Consider the following 17,523-nt stretch of genomic DNA (forward strand, 5'->3'; position numbering starts at 1 on the left):
CATATAAAGTTTAATTAATATCGGTTAACTAAAAGACACGCATACAAACGGACACGATACAATACTGGTTTCGTGGCCTTACGAAACAATAGAACTGGCTATACTTTTAATCTGTGTGCCTTTGAGAATTTGTTAATATTTCAGTAGACATTAGTAAAGCTCTTTTCAGAGTTAACAATTCCAAACACTTCTTTTTCTTCATACTAAAAATTCCACCGGTCAGAAAAGCAAGTGTTCCTCCTTGGTTTAAAAATTTTTGTTTCACTTTCTTAACATATCCTTTTCAATGCCATGAAAGAGATATCTCGTTAAGAAACATTGTCCGGATCTTCTATAAAGTACCCAGTTTATTGACATCTGTGAAAGTAAACTTTCCTGCCTTCACCTCACAATTCATGCTAGAAATCTACGGTCTTTCAGCAACGACAATATGACAGGCTTTTTGATGGAAACTCAGCTCCAAGAACAAGCAACCCGGGAAGAAACAATCAGTGTCTTAGTACTAAGAGCTTCAACATGGGTTATTTGCATTCCGAGTGGAGTTAGCTATTCAGAATAGCTAAGAAGATGCGAACATCTTAACTCACAACAGAAAACACTACAACGTGTCTCTATTCAATCCACGTAGCTTACACTGCTACTGCACTAAGCTTCGAAATGTACGCATACACTAACAGCAGTGTTTGCTCTGTTATTGTGTTCAGATATTCAGTCTATGAATGCTAATTTTATGCTCTCTTATAAATGACGTAAAACAAACAGGATAAGATGACATGAAGTCCAGTATGGAATCTGATCAAAATCAGTTCAACACAGCACAAAAATCCATTCACTTGTACTAAAAACCGTTAAGACTCGCATTTTTTTAAATGTTCCCCCCCTCTCACCTCCTCTACTCAATATTTAATTACAGTATTTTATCATTCTAATTATATAAATTCTCTGACTTGGTACCTCCTTTAGTATGCGTATTTTCGTCTTCTCTGACTTAATTTAACTGAATTATTATTATAAAGATATTTATCTTTCAGTAGCAAGCTGCCTTTACGTATAAATGTCCTCTACAATCATGTATTTTTAGATGGTATTTTTGCCATTCTGTATTTATTATTGTGTTTTGTGCCCTTCTCTTGTGCTGTATCTGTAATTGGCCTTCTGGTAGTTGATACAGCACACTAATAATATAGAATTGAATTGAACTATCATTAATACATTATTCTCTTGATCAACTTCTGTTTTATGAAAATAAACCACATCTCAAAATGTAAGTTTCATTCCACTGACGAATGTGTACCAATGCGATCATAACAAAATTCCGCTTATACCAAATTTAAAATACAAAAAATGGTCCACATATATAAATAATTGATCCTAACATGGCTACGAGACCACTAATGGTGTTAGATACTGTATCTTTAACTAGCATCACTACAGCATAATAGACGATCAAATGTTCCCATCGACGCAAAACATTTGACGTCATGTTTGGGCTAATCAGAAAATATTATGATACACAATACAAATACATCTTTTTAAATTCCTATAACTGCTTGTCTGTAACAAATAGCCCAACAAAAGAATAAAATTAAGATCTGATAATACTAAGGAAACGTGACATTATCCCATATTTCAGCACAAACCATAAACAGACCAAGCGATAATCGAAAACAAATGCATGGATTACGATAAAGTAGCTTTCTGCGTCATATAACTATGACGTCAATGAGCTGCACAAGGCCGAAACTATAGAACGGATTGGCCCAACCATACCAAGCGCTCCGTGAACTCTCAGATCGAACTTGACAAGAGAAATGTACCTTAAAATAGACCTTTCTTCTTACACTCTTCCACAGACCCTATGTATCGTATTTGATGGTTTACCTATTGTATAACGTCAGTCCTAACGGGATGATTCCGGGACAAGGTTAAGTGTTATAAAAGCTAATTTCGTAAGAAAATATATTTTATAACATATCACCAACTTTTTGGTGCCTTTATCATGGAATACCTGCCTTTATAGTGAAACTTTCGTTTCATAACAACCTTCTGTAAAATAATTCAACAGAAATTTTTAAATTATAGATATTTCAGGGGTAATTTCAATCAAAATTCCTTTAAACTTCGGTTGTGGTTTTCAAAAGTGATATAAATAATGTCATTTGAATATTTCTGGTTAAAGTTGTACTGGCTGCAGGGTTATAGGGGCTGCAGGGTTATAGGGGCTGCAGCTTAAAATATGACAAAGAGTACTGATTAACTCAATGAATTTTTGCGACTATAAAATTTGTAAATACATCTTAATTGCTTACGATCTAAAAATATAACGCAGTATTAATAATACTCATGACTGTCAACAAATGTAGTCTGACATTGATGCAGTGTAAAAATAAATTGTTTTGAATATGGTAAGATTATTGTTGGTAAAAATATCCTTTGCGGGTAAAACTCTAAACATTTGATTTAACTATAAATTGATGTTATTTCTTTTGTTCTTAAGAGTAGCAGCATCAATTTAATTACCACAATGGTAATGTTTAAATTACACGTACCGACTGTGCGCAGTACCTAAGAATTATGCTAATCTGTAAACTGTATTTTTCATCATTATGTTAAGTGTACATTTTCTCAGGCACTAAAGCTCCTTTGTCTCGTTCGTTTCTTAACAAATAATCTCTCTTCCTTGGACCGCAAGAGCTTCAGTAAGATCAGTCGCCTGGAATAATCTTAAATTGGCAGTTACCGACAAAATTACGAATATCCTAAATAAATCTGAAAATTTAGGTTATAGTCGATTTTATTAATCTGACTTTCTCGCAATTATGGGTTAATTCTATGTTGTATAAAATAAATAACAGTATTCCGGACGACAGAAATTTTATTCCGTATTTATATTTAGTGTTTCAAGGACAAAAAGTGTGGCTCCTTAGTGGATACTGTTAGGATTTGTATCTAATCTAAATAAATTACGAGATTTTCCATTTTTGCTACTATCAATTATGTAACGTCCAATCCTTCGGCCAGGTGTAGCAATTTTGCCAATAACATGTGCAAATTTCTTTATATTTTTAATAAGAATATCGTTTACCCAGAGGATACATTTCCTTTGTATAACCTTATTTATTATATTATCTTATTTTTGTCCTTTTGTAATTATTCTGCATTCTACGTATTTAAAATACCGGCATGATTACGCTACAGCTGTTGGCAAGCACTCTAATAAATGAGTTAAATTAATTATCATTAACTCTGTTTAAATGGCAGTAATAACTATATTTTCTCGTGATTTTACGTTGATTAATTTTGCATTTCATTCAGAAGGTATATTTTTGACTTATGTTTGGTTCTAATAACAAAGAGCTATTTTATCATAATCATCAGATCTTCAAAGTGCAGATGTCGTATGATTTCTTGTATGTACGGCCTAATTTTCATAATTTCTTTGCACAGACCACATAAAATGTGACGATTTTGTTAATGTCTGCCCAATGCAAACTGGATTTTTCGTGATGTTAAGATCGTAATTTATCACTTCTTTACAATGGGTCTTCGTACCAGCAAATGTACGTAATGTAAAATTCATGTCGCTGTTGTACTGGGCTGTAGTGTCATGTAGACTCGTAGACATATTTCAGGGATTCGGAAAAAAACATACTAATTGCATCTTCAGGTTCCTTCGAAACATGACAACTGACTGCAAGTCCACACTGTGCTATAACCCAGACTGGTACGCTCACTATAGTGAGAACCTCACACAGAACTAACGTAAAATTTTATTTAGCATCTACAAATTTTGTTTCAAATATTCTTCCACGTAAGCAAAAGTAATGTATACCACCATCACAGTGACAGACCTGTACTTTTGTATGCAAAATTGCAAATAATTCATTTGGAAATTTCATGCATTTCAATGGATAATATCCACTCGTCAAATTTTGCGTAACTTCTCCCTTTAATCAACTAATTGCAGTATTCGACCTATCGACTTAATTTAGGTTCTCTGCAAACTAACTTTTCCTTTTAAAATCTCTCTGATAAAGAAATAAATGTATTTAATAAAATTATTTTAAAATACAGATATACTGATAAATGCAACAATAAATTACTGATATTCAGTTAACCGTGTTTGAGCCTTGGCTTTTATTTACAGAAGCCTAATCAACTGCAGAGGTTAAAAAGCGCTATACGATAGAATCTGGACGTAAATCGTCATAGCTCCCAACATTTGACTACAGGAATTGAAAAAAACCACGAAAAATCTCAATGGGAAGAGTAAGATTTGGGGTCGAGTTTTGAATTCAAAACCTCTCAAATACAAACCAATGTGTTAACCATTCGGTTAGTTCCATGCGTATTAAACAAGCTAGGCAAAATACTACTTTGGATGACAAAATTTTAGTCGGAAATCTAGAAGGGAAGAAAAGCGCTTGGAAAACCAAGAAGCAGATGTATGAACAATATTAATCTTTCATTAATAATGTTTAAAAGTGTACATTTATATCGTTAATATTCAAGGGCGGGATTTTTTACTACGTTTTGGACAAAGAAATGTATTTCGCTTTCTCAACTTGGACGTACCCAACAGGAAATAAATATTTCCGTGTCGATACATATATATATATATATATATATATATATATATATATTCCAAGTTATGTAAGGAAATTCACTGGACGAGTAAAACGTATTTTCGTACTGACATGCAATACATATAACAAAATTAAAACGAAACTTCTCGTATTTTATATTATGGCTGCACTTGATAATCATTAGGGTAAATTATTTTCATTCAATTGCCCGATTTTACTAATAAACCTTCTATGTCTGTGCGTCTAATAATAAGGTCTTGAAGTGACAGATAATAAGGTCCATTTAACACCAATAATGACGGCAAATCGAAGTACTTCAACTACTGACATTTTATTTTAATTCAGTTCTTTATCATTTTTATAATTTAATAGCTAATTTAGTCCATGACCTTTTATTTTAGAGAAACTTAATTGATTTTATAAAATTCTTCTCATTATTAAAATGAATTTAATAACTTAAAAAGGTTTTAAAATTACAGCAATTCTTTAGAACATGTCTCTGTAAGAGACACATCCACTATCAGACATTTTCCTCTCTAATACTTAAAAAATCTTGCCTATTATCTAGATTCGAAATGCCTATAGACCTATAATGTACAGTTCTTACAAAGCGCAGGCAGAGAAAATTAAAAAGTTTCAGTTCTCCATTTCGTTCAGACATTTAATTACAATTCTTCATTCAAGACACGACTACTGAATTTGACACTTCATTTTACTTCAATCAGTAAACAACGAAGTAGCATTCGATCAAATTTTATCGCAGAGTATAGCATTATTACATTCGTCGCTGAAACCAATAGTTTATGGGAGTTTCCATTTGACATACACGAGTCTTGCATTAAGGGTTAGTTGAGTCACCTTAGTTTAGCTGCAAGAAAGTTACACCAACATTTAGGGCTGTGCCGAAGTTGAGGGGTTGGTAAGGGAGAGTGCTGAAGATACAAGCACTGAAGGGGAAGAAGAAGAAGTAGAAGGAAGGATGAAAGACTACATAACCCACTACGAGGTGCCACGCCCTCCGGATCACCTCACCTGAGAACTTGGCCCAATATAATAACTCTTGTTCAGAACAAAGTAGAGTGAAATATGATATAGTATGAGAAATGTTATGTTATATTTAAAAGATCTTCATTCATCTTACTCAGTTCTAGGCTACTGAATTAAATACATTTGCTTTTCTTCTCTCGTCAATGAACAGTGTAGACGGAAGAGACAAAAAGGTCATCTCAAAAGCATAAGAATAATTGCTCACTACAGCGTCTCTCTCTCTCTCTCTCTTTCTTTCTTCTTTCAAGCTAATTAAGTTTATATTAAACTCAACTCCCCCACCCAATTTTAATGAACTCTGGTATTATTAATCGTTCTAAGCCCGTAATTTTAACTTAAAAACAAGTAATTTACATCATAAATTAAGTTAACTTATTCTGTCCTCATTATTACGTAAACGAACGTGTTCTTGAAAGTGCCTGTAACTTCACAGAATTTAAAAGGAAATGGTATTTTATGGACTAATATGCAAATACCTCGTTTATAATACATATTAATAACTTTGTCTGAAATGTAACACAGTATATAAAGTAGGCATCAACGTTCTAAAACGAAGTTGTTTTAAAACAAATTGTTTAACGATCTATTCAGTATAAAAAATGCAAGAAAGGTGTTTGGAACTGTGCAAAATATCTCAGAACACATTAATTAAAAATACGAGTACATAAAATAAAGTACAAATTCCAAAATAATAAAGTTTTTCGGAACGAAACATATTTTAAAGTTGGTATTCATTGTGGAAACACAAACAAGTTACAAGGCACTGTGAAAAATATCTCAGAGCACATAATTCATATCAGTACTTTTTAGGTTACTCCTAGATTGAAAGTTTCCTGTATAATTTTCATAGTGAAGATATCCTTACACTTTATGGAAATACCTTAAAGTGAGGGCTGACCTTCCCGCCGCAGCTTGGTGACCCCCAAATCTGCAAATATTTTTAAACGACGTTCCAAGAGTGGTCCAAGTTGAAATAGCCGCTTCTGAAAAACTTGATGATCTTCAACACTCACGTCATCAGTTCTCATTACGTCATAATAAAATCACCAATAATCATCTTCTACCAATGATAACAACCACAAACTAACAATCGCGCGCAAAAGTCAAATGGGTTGGTAGGAGCTGAAGGAAGGTTGCTCTAGCACACAAACAGACACGACGCGTTACCGTTCAGCGCCGGGACACGAATGACAGTGGGCAGATGAGGTTGCCAACTGTGCGGGAAGAAAGAGACGGATTGAGCAGGGTGGGAGAGAGGTAGAAAGAGAAGGTTATAACGGCTGTGGTGGTGATCATTGATCCAGCTATACTCTCGCCATCTGCCCGCCACACCAAGAACAACACAGACGCCCACTTCCGTGGTCATTAAAATCATTGCTCTGTTTCAAAACTGTGGATTATTACAAATAAAAGAACACGCCGTGGAATGGCTGGGCCTAAGCGAGTATATTTTCTGACGTCGTAAACAGCTAACAACATACGGAAGGGGATTTTTTTTAAAACTAAACTGTTGAGAGACTTACAATCGTGTATCGTGGGGAAAACATTGCATTTGTGACCGTATTACAACACAAAGTTTCAGGACCTTTTGAATCTATGCTGTTCTGTCAAAAAATCAGTTTCAGGTAAATAACTGTACCAGTAGAGAATAAAAAAAGGTTAACGTGTGTTTATGTGGTTTGGAAGGGCGCCTAATATCGGGAGGGTTAGTTTCCAACCTGATCGTTCGAGATGTCGCAACATTTGATTTCAAGACATAAAACGTCTTCGTGCCATGTTGTAGGAGATTTGTGGTCTAGCTCCATGCGAGTTTTTCGATATTTTTAGTGACTCATTAGTTACAGTGGTCACAATGAAAATTGCTTTACTTCCCGTTCGGTCTCCGTGCTGATACATTGAATGGGCAAACAATTTGGACTATTTGGAGTATGGTGACGTCACAATTCCAGGAAATTAACAGTGATTCAATTAGTCACAGAAAGTGTTTTACCTCAACAAGTGAATTATTATGAAAAAAAACAGTACCTTAACAAGATGAACTCTACATTCACATGACTCACGCTATGGACTGAACTGAATAACTTGAAATACTATCCACAACTGAAAACCGAGAAAAATATTTTCAACACAGCGGAGCCAAGACTTGCACTGCGATCGTTTCGAACCGCTAGTAACGGTCTCTGACCTGCCAAGTAGTTTGCCCAAGTCGATACATTTTACGTTTACGTTTTAATAAACTTTCAGGTCTCTATCTCAACTTATTTTGTTAACTCCTCGCACAGAGGTTAAAATAGTCATATTTGTATTATCTGTGATATAATATTATAAATTACGAATGTGAGATAGAATCTAGCTGAATAATGTTTTCACTAAATTTTATAAACATTTTAACGTCATTAAAAATTTTATCAGTGAAGAAACACATGTGTCTGTATCTCATATTTCAGTAAGAATATATTCGCTTAAAAATAAATTTCGTATGCTTCAAAAAACACGAGTAAAGCATTTGTAAGTTGTGTTTCAAATTTCTTTGTGTCTTACCGGTCTCCCTTTAACGCTGGCTGTTGAGGAGAGCTGTGCTCGTGGTTTACGGGGTAAATATCTTTATATTCTCAAGAGCTTGTCGCGAAATGATAGCAAGTGTAATCCTTATTACGCAGCGTCACCTAGGGAGCCTAGCAGGAGGCGAGTAGACAATGAACAGTGTGAAGTGCTGGATTATCCACAGCGCGTGATATGTACACAAACTTGTCTATCACCAAGGGATCAAATCGAAAGAGAACCCGAGGCAGACATTTGTCTACAGTTATACAGAAAGAAACCTTCAAGACTGTTGATGTAAAGCAAGTACACACAAACTCGAGGGAAAACTCTCAAATCGTGTATCGTATTTTGAATCATGTCAATTCTTCGACATTTTCACATAGGAAGACACTTAACATGTAACCTACACTAAATATTTATGAAAGGAAAGTATTTTAACGTACATTAAGACAACAAATAAGATATTAGCATAATCTGATAATGTATCTTCATAACAAGACTAATAATGCATATTTTTTTTAAAATATATCCAATATCATTGATGAAGGCTGATGGGATGTTAAAATATCACCACCATCATAGTGATCGTCTAGCAGTCAAAGGGTTTGGCCACTTGCTGACCATTTTCGGCTCAGTCGTCAATGTTGGTGCACGTCCAGTGAATACAAGCAGCTTACAGTCTTGGACGGACCTTGGCTTCCTTGGGTAGATATTTGATACGGATACCTTGGATGAGTGATCAGCCCGTCCTTAGGCCTCTACCTACAGAGTACAGCTTAACGTAGAAATACGCGGACAAAGTTCCGTGCCCTGAGTGGGATTCGACACCCACGCACCAGACAGAGCGACCATTGTGAAAAGCGTAGAGTATTATCAGCTGGCAATTTAATTACCGATAACAATGCACTTCATACATTATGGAGCTAAGATAACGAGTAATGAAGGTCTACAAACAAAAGTCAATCAGGAGGTAGGACAAATAAGGAAACTATAATAACCGGAGTCTTAAATGACGGGACGTAAAAATAAACACGTACGCACCTAAAGTAATAACGAATCTGTGCAGTTGAAACAACAGCAGATTCCACGAAAATAATACGGATGTTGGAATCAGCAAAAATGTGTGTATGAAGAAATATGCAGGAAAATTTAAAATTAAAAACCAAACGAGAAGCCGAGATATTACCGATTTTACGCAGTTTCCAAGATGAATTTCATAAATACCACATTTTATCTACATGGCCAGCTGATCGGATCCCTTGATAATTGTAAAATACGTCGTTTTGTAATATTCTCCGTTCTCAAATTCACTTCATATTTTCTGAGCACTTTGTTTTAAAAAATCTAGTTTCATTTTCTTTTCCCAGTATAAGAGACGCGTCACGTAGCCATAAGAAGTGGTACGATCAATCAGTAAAAATATTTATTTACTTTGTCCATTGTTAAAATTACAAATATAAACAAAACTACGTTTCGAAAGCTGAATCTTCTAACGTCTTCAAGTAGAAAGGAGAAAAAACAGAATCTCTAGTTGTTGAGCTAACCTCAGATCTTTAAAATGAGAGCCATCCAACTTTCGAAACATTTTATTTACATTTACAATTTATACGATGAACAAATTAAAAAAAAAACATGTATACTGATTATAACCTCAATACTTAATCCTTCAAGAAAACTAACTTTACCTCTTAGTCTATAAAACTATGTCTAGATTCTCGGTTATCGAAGTTTGATTATCAATAAGAGCATTTTGATGGTTTCTCTTACACACGAAAGTAACTCTCCATGAGCCTCATTTCCTAGTCAACTTTTACATCCCCCGAGTAGTCAGACTGTAAATCTCGCCACCTACTCATATTTACTACTGCTATTCAGACGTCTTGGGGCTATATATCCAGACCCATCATGAACAAAAATGACGTGGTCTAGGATACGTATACCATTGCTTTTATTATCAATTAGCCAGGATTATAATAAAAAAGCACTGACGCAAGGCAGGGGCTTTCAAAGCTTTATTTCAGGAAAAAATATAGAGCATAAGTCACACAGAGGCGAGAGTTATGGTGGAAACGTTGATAAGAGTAATGTAAGACAGAGTTCGTGTTAACAGCATACAGCTCTACGACATGTGGACAATCCAACATGGCGATGGTAAAACATTACGAGAAGTCGATGTCTTATTTTCGATGAATGTTTCTTTGTTTTGGGGTATTCGCATACTTCACTGGTCTAGATTTTCATCTATTGAAGATAATTTTTTGTGTAATTAATCAACAATCATTATGGTGCCACAAACATTAATGACGTCATAGCTAAATAAAATTATATTTATCCTTGCAAATAACTATCAACAAAAACAAAAACTGGCTCTGTTTACGAAACGTCGTGGTTTCTTCATTTAAACAAGGACGATGGAAAAAGTCCAGATAATGAATAATTTTAAGTGTAATCCACCATCGTCAGAACCCTTTAGAATTTAATCAGGATGTGTGTGGTAAGGCAGATAAACGTTGCGCCCCTTGCAGAATAATATTCTTATCTGAGCGTGATTATTTTATCTGATGTTCGTACTAAGGAATTAAAATGGCTCTCGGTGTCTACGTCACAACTTCCCCTCATGAGTAAGAAATATTTTGGTACTTTTTGGTTAATATTGTTTTTAAGCTTATGGTCCGTATGTCGGCACAGAGGATCAACGTATCTTAATTTATTCCTGAATGCAATTCTGATTTGTTACTGTCCTTCCACACCCACCAGATGAACTATATTTTTCATTTACTCCACTCTTCTAGTAACGAATGTGCTACCCTCTTTCTCCGAGGTCTCATCAAGCATTGTTAAGCAGCACCTCTGGGCAATCACGTTAACTAGAGTCCACCTTTAGAAAGGGCGAGGCACATTGGCACAACAACTCCCAAAGCAATTTTCCGTGTTAATGACAACTTCTGTATACAAAGAATACCTACACGTTTCTCTGTAAGCATCCCCTGGGTACCTCATTTTTCGCCATTCCTTTTTTAAAACCTACGTACACACTTACCTACAAAATGTAATTATATTCGCCAAAGATAAGAGCATTGGGTGCACGAAATATATCACTCAAAGTACCTCATTAAACACATTACGTTATTTGTACTAATATTTGTTAATATATAATAATTTTCGTCACACACAATATTACGTAAATTAAAAATGGAACACGTAAGTGAAGTCATGAGATTAAACAAATAAATAAAATTAAATTCAATAACACTGTGGTTAAATTTGTGGAATTACTGATGGTAGTCTACAGACGGTATTGCAAAAAAAACAAAAACAAGATAAACAAAGGTAAAATAATCGGAAGACAAAAAAAATTATCCCCCCCAGAGGCAGAACTACGCCTCTATTGACAATAACAAGAGATGAGGTTAATTTACTTCACGGTAAGAAAACGCATTTAAAACTTTTGTTATAAAATATTTAAGATAGTACTTTTAAATACCGTGGATAATTTTCAATAAAGCAATTCGGGTACGGAACGTATCAGTGTGGTACAAACCTTCAGTTTCCATAAAAAGCAGATAACGTTTAAGGTTGTATTTCCTTTGGGAAAATAGTTACACAAATAAAAGCTTCTTTCAAGAATTAACTACGTTAACTAGGGGATATACCTTCGAAAATATTTGAGAATTACTTTAAAAAATTTGATCTTAGGTAAAGCGGCCAATAAAATTACCCTATCTAAAATAACATTGTAATGATTCGACAAACGTTCATTAAACTCTCCAAATATTTAACACAAAACTAAATTATCTGTTCTCGAGTTGGTTAGTTTTTTTTAAAGATGGTCACGCTCTACGTCATACCACTTATGCACGAACTCGCTTTGCTTCTCCCACGTATAGAACAGAGCGGAACACATTGAAGTGCAGGTCAGTAGCAAATGCAGCGTCAATGATATGGTCTATTCACGATGTGTATAGAGCGGAAGTAAGCACATACGAGGAACAAGGACAAATAAGTGACAATCACACAGTAGTGCTTTAATCTGAGCTATCAGCTCAATGGGACTGAGCTCACAAAGTAGGGCGGAAGGCAGCGCCCAAAGGTACTTCCTCGGTTTCGTCCAATAGGAAGCCAGTATAATATCACTCCCTGGAGTGTGTCTGTTGATTTCTGACCCATACGCAATCTGAACAGACCATAGTACCAAAATTGGGTTCCAATGGACAGTGGATTTTGAAAACTGCTGCAGAACAAACCATCATCTTTCAAATATACCCCGGGAAATTTCCTGAATGTTTTAATACTAAACTCTGCCAAATCAAAGTGTCTATTCCTCTACATACCTGGCCTTTAGAAATAAATTCAAGTGTGTCTTATTAACGAATCGTTTATATTCCCATATCGTAACGCTGGACATTCTAAACAATTTAAATTGTTGGTCTATATAGAGAACAGTAACAAGTAAAGCTGTCGCGTTAAACGCCTTGCTGGCGCTTGGGGGAAGATACAACATACCTCCTGCTCATTTTTTAACGTTGACACTAGAAGGGATGAGTAGCCAGTGTCAAGTCCCACAACAGCTCTTTGACCTCTGAGAACGAACCTTGGGCACCCATTGGATATGAGACTGTGTGGGCCCCAGACCAAAGAGTTTCAAAACTTAAGGAACGTGCCTTGTATAGGGCATTTCTGAGATATGAGTAAAATCTATGGCCCTCTTGAGTGGATGGATTAAAAAGTCGGAAACTCGAGACCGGGAACACCAATATCAAGGACTTCAACTTGAGAGGGGTGAAAAATTGCTGCCCTTCCCCTATCGAATACCCTTCCTTGGTCAAGATAAAGCTACTTCATACATGTAAGGAGGAAAAATTGGTTCTGGAACTCTCTTTCTTTCAGAAATGGAAGGAAAGAGAAAATTTCTGTTAATGACTTCAGCTATGATAGGTACATTAAAGCTTAACACAGCCAGCCAATTTAGCTGTATAGATTTATATCATAAAGTAGTAAGTACTATCAAATTGTAACAACGGCTTAAGTCTAAATTAACCTTACGTAATTCCCTTGACACAGGCTTAAAGACTTTTAGAAATGTTCTTGCTGGGATACGCGTTTGTATTTTAATTCTCATTTAATTTTCTCCCATTCACGATAAAAACGTATAAACATTAAATATATTTAAACCTCGACTCATACACATGCGTATAGTTCATGGACCTAGAAATCCCTCTTTAACGAATTAATTCCCAATGATTTTTCCCAGTCAATCTATAAGCAAAACAAAACCTCGAAATTGTAACTGAAATCAACTAGCAGTGCGTCCTTATGCGAGGAATAATAGCAGATGACAGCAGTTGACACAGCTATAAGCCACGAATCAATCGTTAAGAATAAGACTTCCATCATACACTAACCCCACAGAACAGAGCTCATTTTTAGAAACTAACAGTCGCTCAGCTAGTCAAAATACACGCCCTTTTATATACCCCGACGGTTCATTATGATTCAAGTGAGACTCCCAATGGGCCCTATCCTGAGCCACATGAATCCAATCTACGCCCTGACACCTAATTTATTTATCTCCGTCCCTTTCACAATTTATTCTTTATCCTTGAGGGTTATGGACTAAATTTTGTATGCATTTATCATATCTCCCATACGTGCTGCATCCTCAGTCAACCTCGTCTATCTGGTTTTAATCGCCGTAGTAATATTTACAGACTAAGTCTGCAATTTATAAATCTCCTTTGTGCGAAATTTTCTCTTGCGTTCTCTCGCTTTCTCCCTCATAGAACCAAATACTCTCCTCAACATTTCGTTCTCAAGCATGTATAATCTATGATCTATGTTCGTTTCTCTAGGGTAGAGGCCATGTTTCACACCCATACAAAAAAGTAATGGCTACAGATAGAAGAGGGTCGAATGGTTCTTACGAAGAAACTGATTCGCATACGAAATTGTGACACACATCAGCACTACAGACTATGACGTGAACAGCAAGAAGATGACGCGGCATTTTTATAGAAGTGAAAACTTACCAGCCTGTGAAAAAGTGTTGATCCACAAATCGAATCTCAGCCACTCGCCCAGAATCAAATGTGTCACTGTGCCGTTTTTCTGCAAACAGCTCTGGGACACACCAAACTGCATATGGACTGCAGCCAATCCAAACGCCATCTACTGTAGTACATCTGCCCTCTATCGGAAAGCAGCCACTGAACACCACTTTTCTGCTATTTTTCTCTGGTATCTACACGGACAGAAAGTATCAACAAAGTAAAGTATTTTATTTTACAATTCATTTCTGTGTCAATAAAATCTATGTAATGGAAATTAAGATAAACTCTGGCCTGGAAAACAAAATTTCTTAACTTCTAGTTTCTTGGTTATTTTTTTTAATTTGTGGGTTTGCAGTAGATAACAATTATACGCTTCTGCAATTAATTTCTGCAGTGGATTATACCGCGTTAAAGAAACAGACAATTTTCAAAGTGCATTAATACTGAATATACACAGAATAAATTATTTTACACGTAAGACGATCATTATAGTTTAACCAAATCTGTTCAAGAGTATTTCTGTCTCAAATTGAACTATATCGACAAATATTCTCGCTCACCTAATCAAAACATTTTCCAACCTTTTACAAAGCCCGAAATTTCATTACCGTGTTCTCAAGAGACCACCACTGGGCCTCAGTACGATATTACGACACATTATTTCGTGTTGTAACTGTACCAGACAGGTCCCTATATGCTTCATTTTAAGAGTGCGTCGCTGTACAAGTCTGCGTCTCTCCTTCAGTGTCGGGCAAACTTCAGTCCGGCCGGCAGACACTCGTGCACGCCATTAAGAACACGGCCCTTTGTTAACGTTTCGCTGTTCACAGTCTAAAGCAAGTACCGTAAGAACAATGCGTTTAAAGAGGTAGATGTCTATAATTAGATGGAAATTGAACCTCTGTCGACGTCCCTACTGCACGTATTTATTATTTTCATTTACTAAAAGTCTTTTGAGAAACTTCTTTTCATAAATTTGAGTAGCGCCCACTTAAAATCTATGCTGCATCGACCTGAGAACATAAGTATTGACAAGACCGGAAAAGAGTACTTTGACATTCCAAAGGTGTTCTTTAGGCCACATCACGTAGGTCATTGTTACACTAATGTGACCAAAAGCCATTGTTGAGTAATATCGTGTTCCAACAATGTCCTTAGATCATTCCTCCGCCAATGTTGCAACCAAACTTGTGAAAGCACAGGGATGTCCAGACCCGGTGTCAAAAGCGGGGAAGAAGGTTCATGGGGCAGAGCCCCTGGAGCAACAATCGCTGGGGGCCAGGCCCAAACGAAACAAACATCCTGGAAAATAGCCTTTGCGATGAAGCCCCAGGGGTTAAATAATCCTAGTTTTGTGTAGGCGTTGGGATAATTATCTAGGGGATCTCCGAAGGAGGCTTTTTCCGAAAACGGCTTAGCCTTTTGGGTGGCAAAACCCCTTGGAGGCAGTTCCAGTCATCCTGAGCTGGTAAAGGCACAGGGGTGTCCAACAACAAGAACAGCAATGTTTATACATTCTGCTAAGTCCATAAAGCTTGTAACTACTTTGTCAGGTTAAATAACGTATATGGTAAGTAGGATTTGACGTTCCGACCATGGTGAGCACGAAGATGGCTGTCTTCTAGGATGCAGAACCGTGTAGTCTGATATTTTACGAACGTTGCAGACCACACGGCGCTACAACCCAGAAAACAGCCATCAAAGTGTTAAGGCAATTAAAGAATATTTATTTTGCACAATCTATTCTCGTTAGTATCTTTATTAATAACCCCATCCGGGCACCAAGTAAAAATAATGCCCATTTCTGATCTCAGTTAGGAACATGGATTGAGGTTACCTAAGAACTAAGTTCAGGCGGGAATATTTTAACCTACGAAAGAGGAGATTTGAGAAAATGTAAAGGTTTGTATACAAAACTGATTCGGGTGGTCCTGTCCTTCAACCATGAAAAGAAAGAAGGCAAAGACTTGCGTACAACATGTTCCGTAGCGTTACTGAAATGTATATTTAGATTTTGAGGTATGAGCGACTACTGCATGGTTTTTCGTGGATTTCACAAAGGATTTGAGAACGCATATGGCTTCAGAAACAGGTGTACTTTATCTCAGAAACATCTTCAGTTTAGAATTTATTGGATATAACGCAATGTGGATTATTTAACATGGCTCTATCAAGTGCCACCAGGTTGGTCACAGCCTTTAAAGCCCATCAGTAACTGTTCGTCCCACCTGCCTGAACAATCAACAAATCATTTTGTATTTATAAGTTTCGTGTGGTTCTGACTGTAAGCAGGGGTTATTTCTTTAAACAGTAATAACCAACTGATCTTTTTAATGGTGAATTGCGGTGTTTTATTTGTGGTATGTACTGATTTTTTAATTATTAGCCAGAGTAGCTACGACAGGACGATACGAATGGAAAATGAGTGTGATAAATATGATAAATATAGTACACCAAGTTTTAATTCTAAAATTTGAACAAAGACATTACAGACCTGTGAATGTGCTACTAAAATGGTTCTTAAACAGATACGACTTGTTAAGGATTGATTTGACTCGGGCTACAGTCTAATGGCAGGCTCTCTTATCGCAGAAATGAAATTTCGGTTTCCCAATAACAAACAATAAATTTCTCAACCAGTTTAATGACAATTAGTTGCTTTTTTAAAAAACAACTTTGCTGAATGTAATCAGCTATTCTTGATTACGTAGTAACTTAGTTGGTTGATAAGCTACTTAAGTATTTAATTATGACTTATCCAGTGAATAAACTGTTCTTAAATGCACAAAGAATAGACATACAAGACATTATGTGACGTGTTTCTGTCTGACCTTAGTTGATGGGAAATGCGAGAAGGCAGACAGCAAAGGGAATTATTATTTTATAATTTCCCCCATCTCATTCCTGTTTGATGGCGTAAAGTAAAAACGGACGGACTCTAGAAAGTAGCATCAATTCTATGGGCCGGGGAGGGAGGGCCGGGGGGGGGGGGGTGACAAACGTCGAGAGTGGATGCCACATTCTCTGCAATCGATCGATTTCTCTGTTGTGCAATCCGTACACACGGAGATGTTAGAGGAATGCCATCAATTTAGCAGAAACCAACTCGAACGCATAAACTGAATAATTTACAGCCGTGGCAAAGCATTTAGTTATCGTTCGTGTATTGGACTACTTAACGACGCTACACCAACCACATTCCATAGTATCGGAACTGTTTACGAGCTGAACGTACATGGTTTTAATACCGGCACAGTAAATAAGGTTGCTTTATCGGGTTAATGAGCTAAAAGGTGCCT

At 36.2% G+C, this 17,523-nt stretch overlaps 1 protein-coding gene and 1 long non-coding RNA gene across 4 annotated transcripts in view; both read right to left on the reverse strand.

The window, feature by feature from the left end:
• The window catches only part of LOC110832898 (1-phosphatidylinositol 4,5-bisphosphate phosphodiesterase epsilon-1), a 468,153-nt gene extending 461,324 nt beyond the window's left edge, over window positions 1-6,829 (reverse strand). For both annotated transcript variants that reach the window (XM_087345017.1, XM_087345016.1), the window contains exon 1: window positions 6,514-6,829. The gene's annotated coding sequence lies outside the window, so the exon portion shown is untranslated. The remainder of the gene's footprint in view (window positions 1-6,513) is intronic.
• LOC110832940 (uncharacterized) overlaps window positions 1-17,523 on the reverse strand; it is a 176,196-nt gene that overhangs the window by 116,401 nt on the left and 42,272 nt on the right. For both annotated transcript variants that reach the window (XR_015534137.1, XR_002544096.2), the window contains exon 2: window positions 14,204-14,415. This is a non-coding gene — a long non-coding RNA (uncharacterized LOC110832940). The remainder of the gene's footprint in view (window positions 1-14,203; window positions 14,416-17,523) is intronic.

Source organism: Zootermopsis nevadensis, unplaced genomic scaffold (genome assembly GCF_977971745.1).
Source record: "Zootermopsis nevadensis isolate Lab colony 2312 unplaced genomic scaffold, Znev_1.0 Znev_ptg000008l, whole genome shotgun sequence".
NCBI classification, from domain to species: domain Eukaryota; kingdom Metazoa; phylum Arthropoda; class Insecta; order Blattodea; family Termopsidae; genus Zootermopsis; species Zootermopsis nevadensis.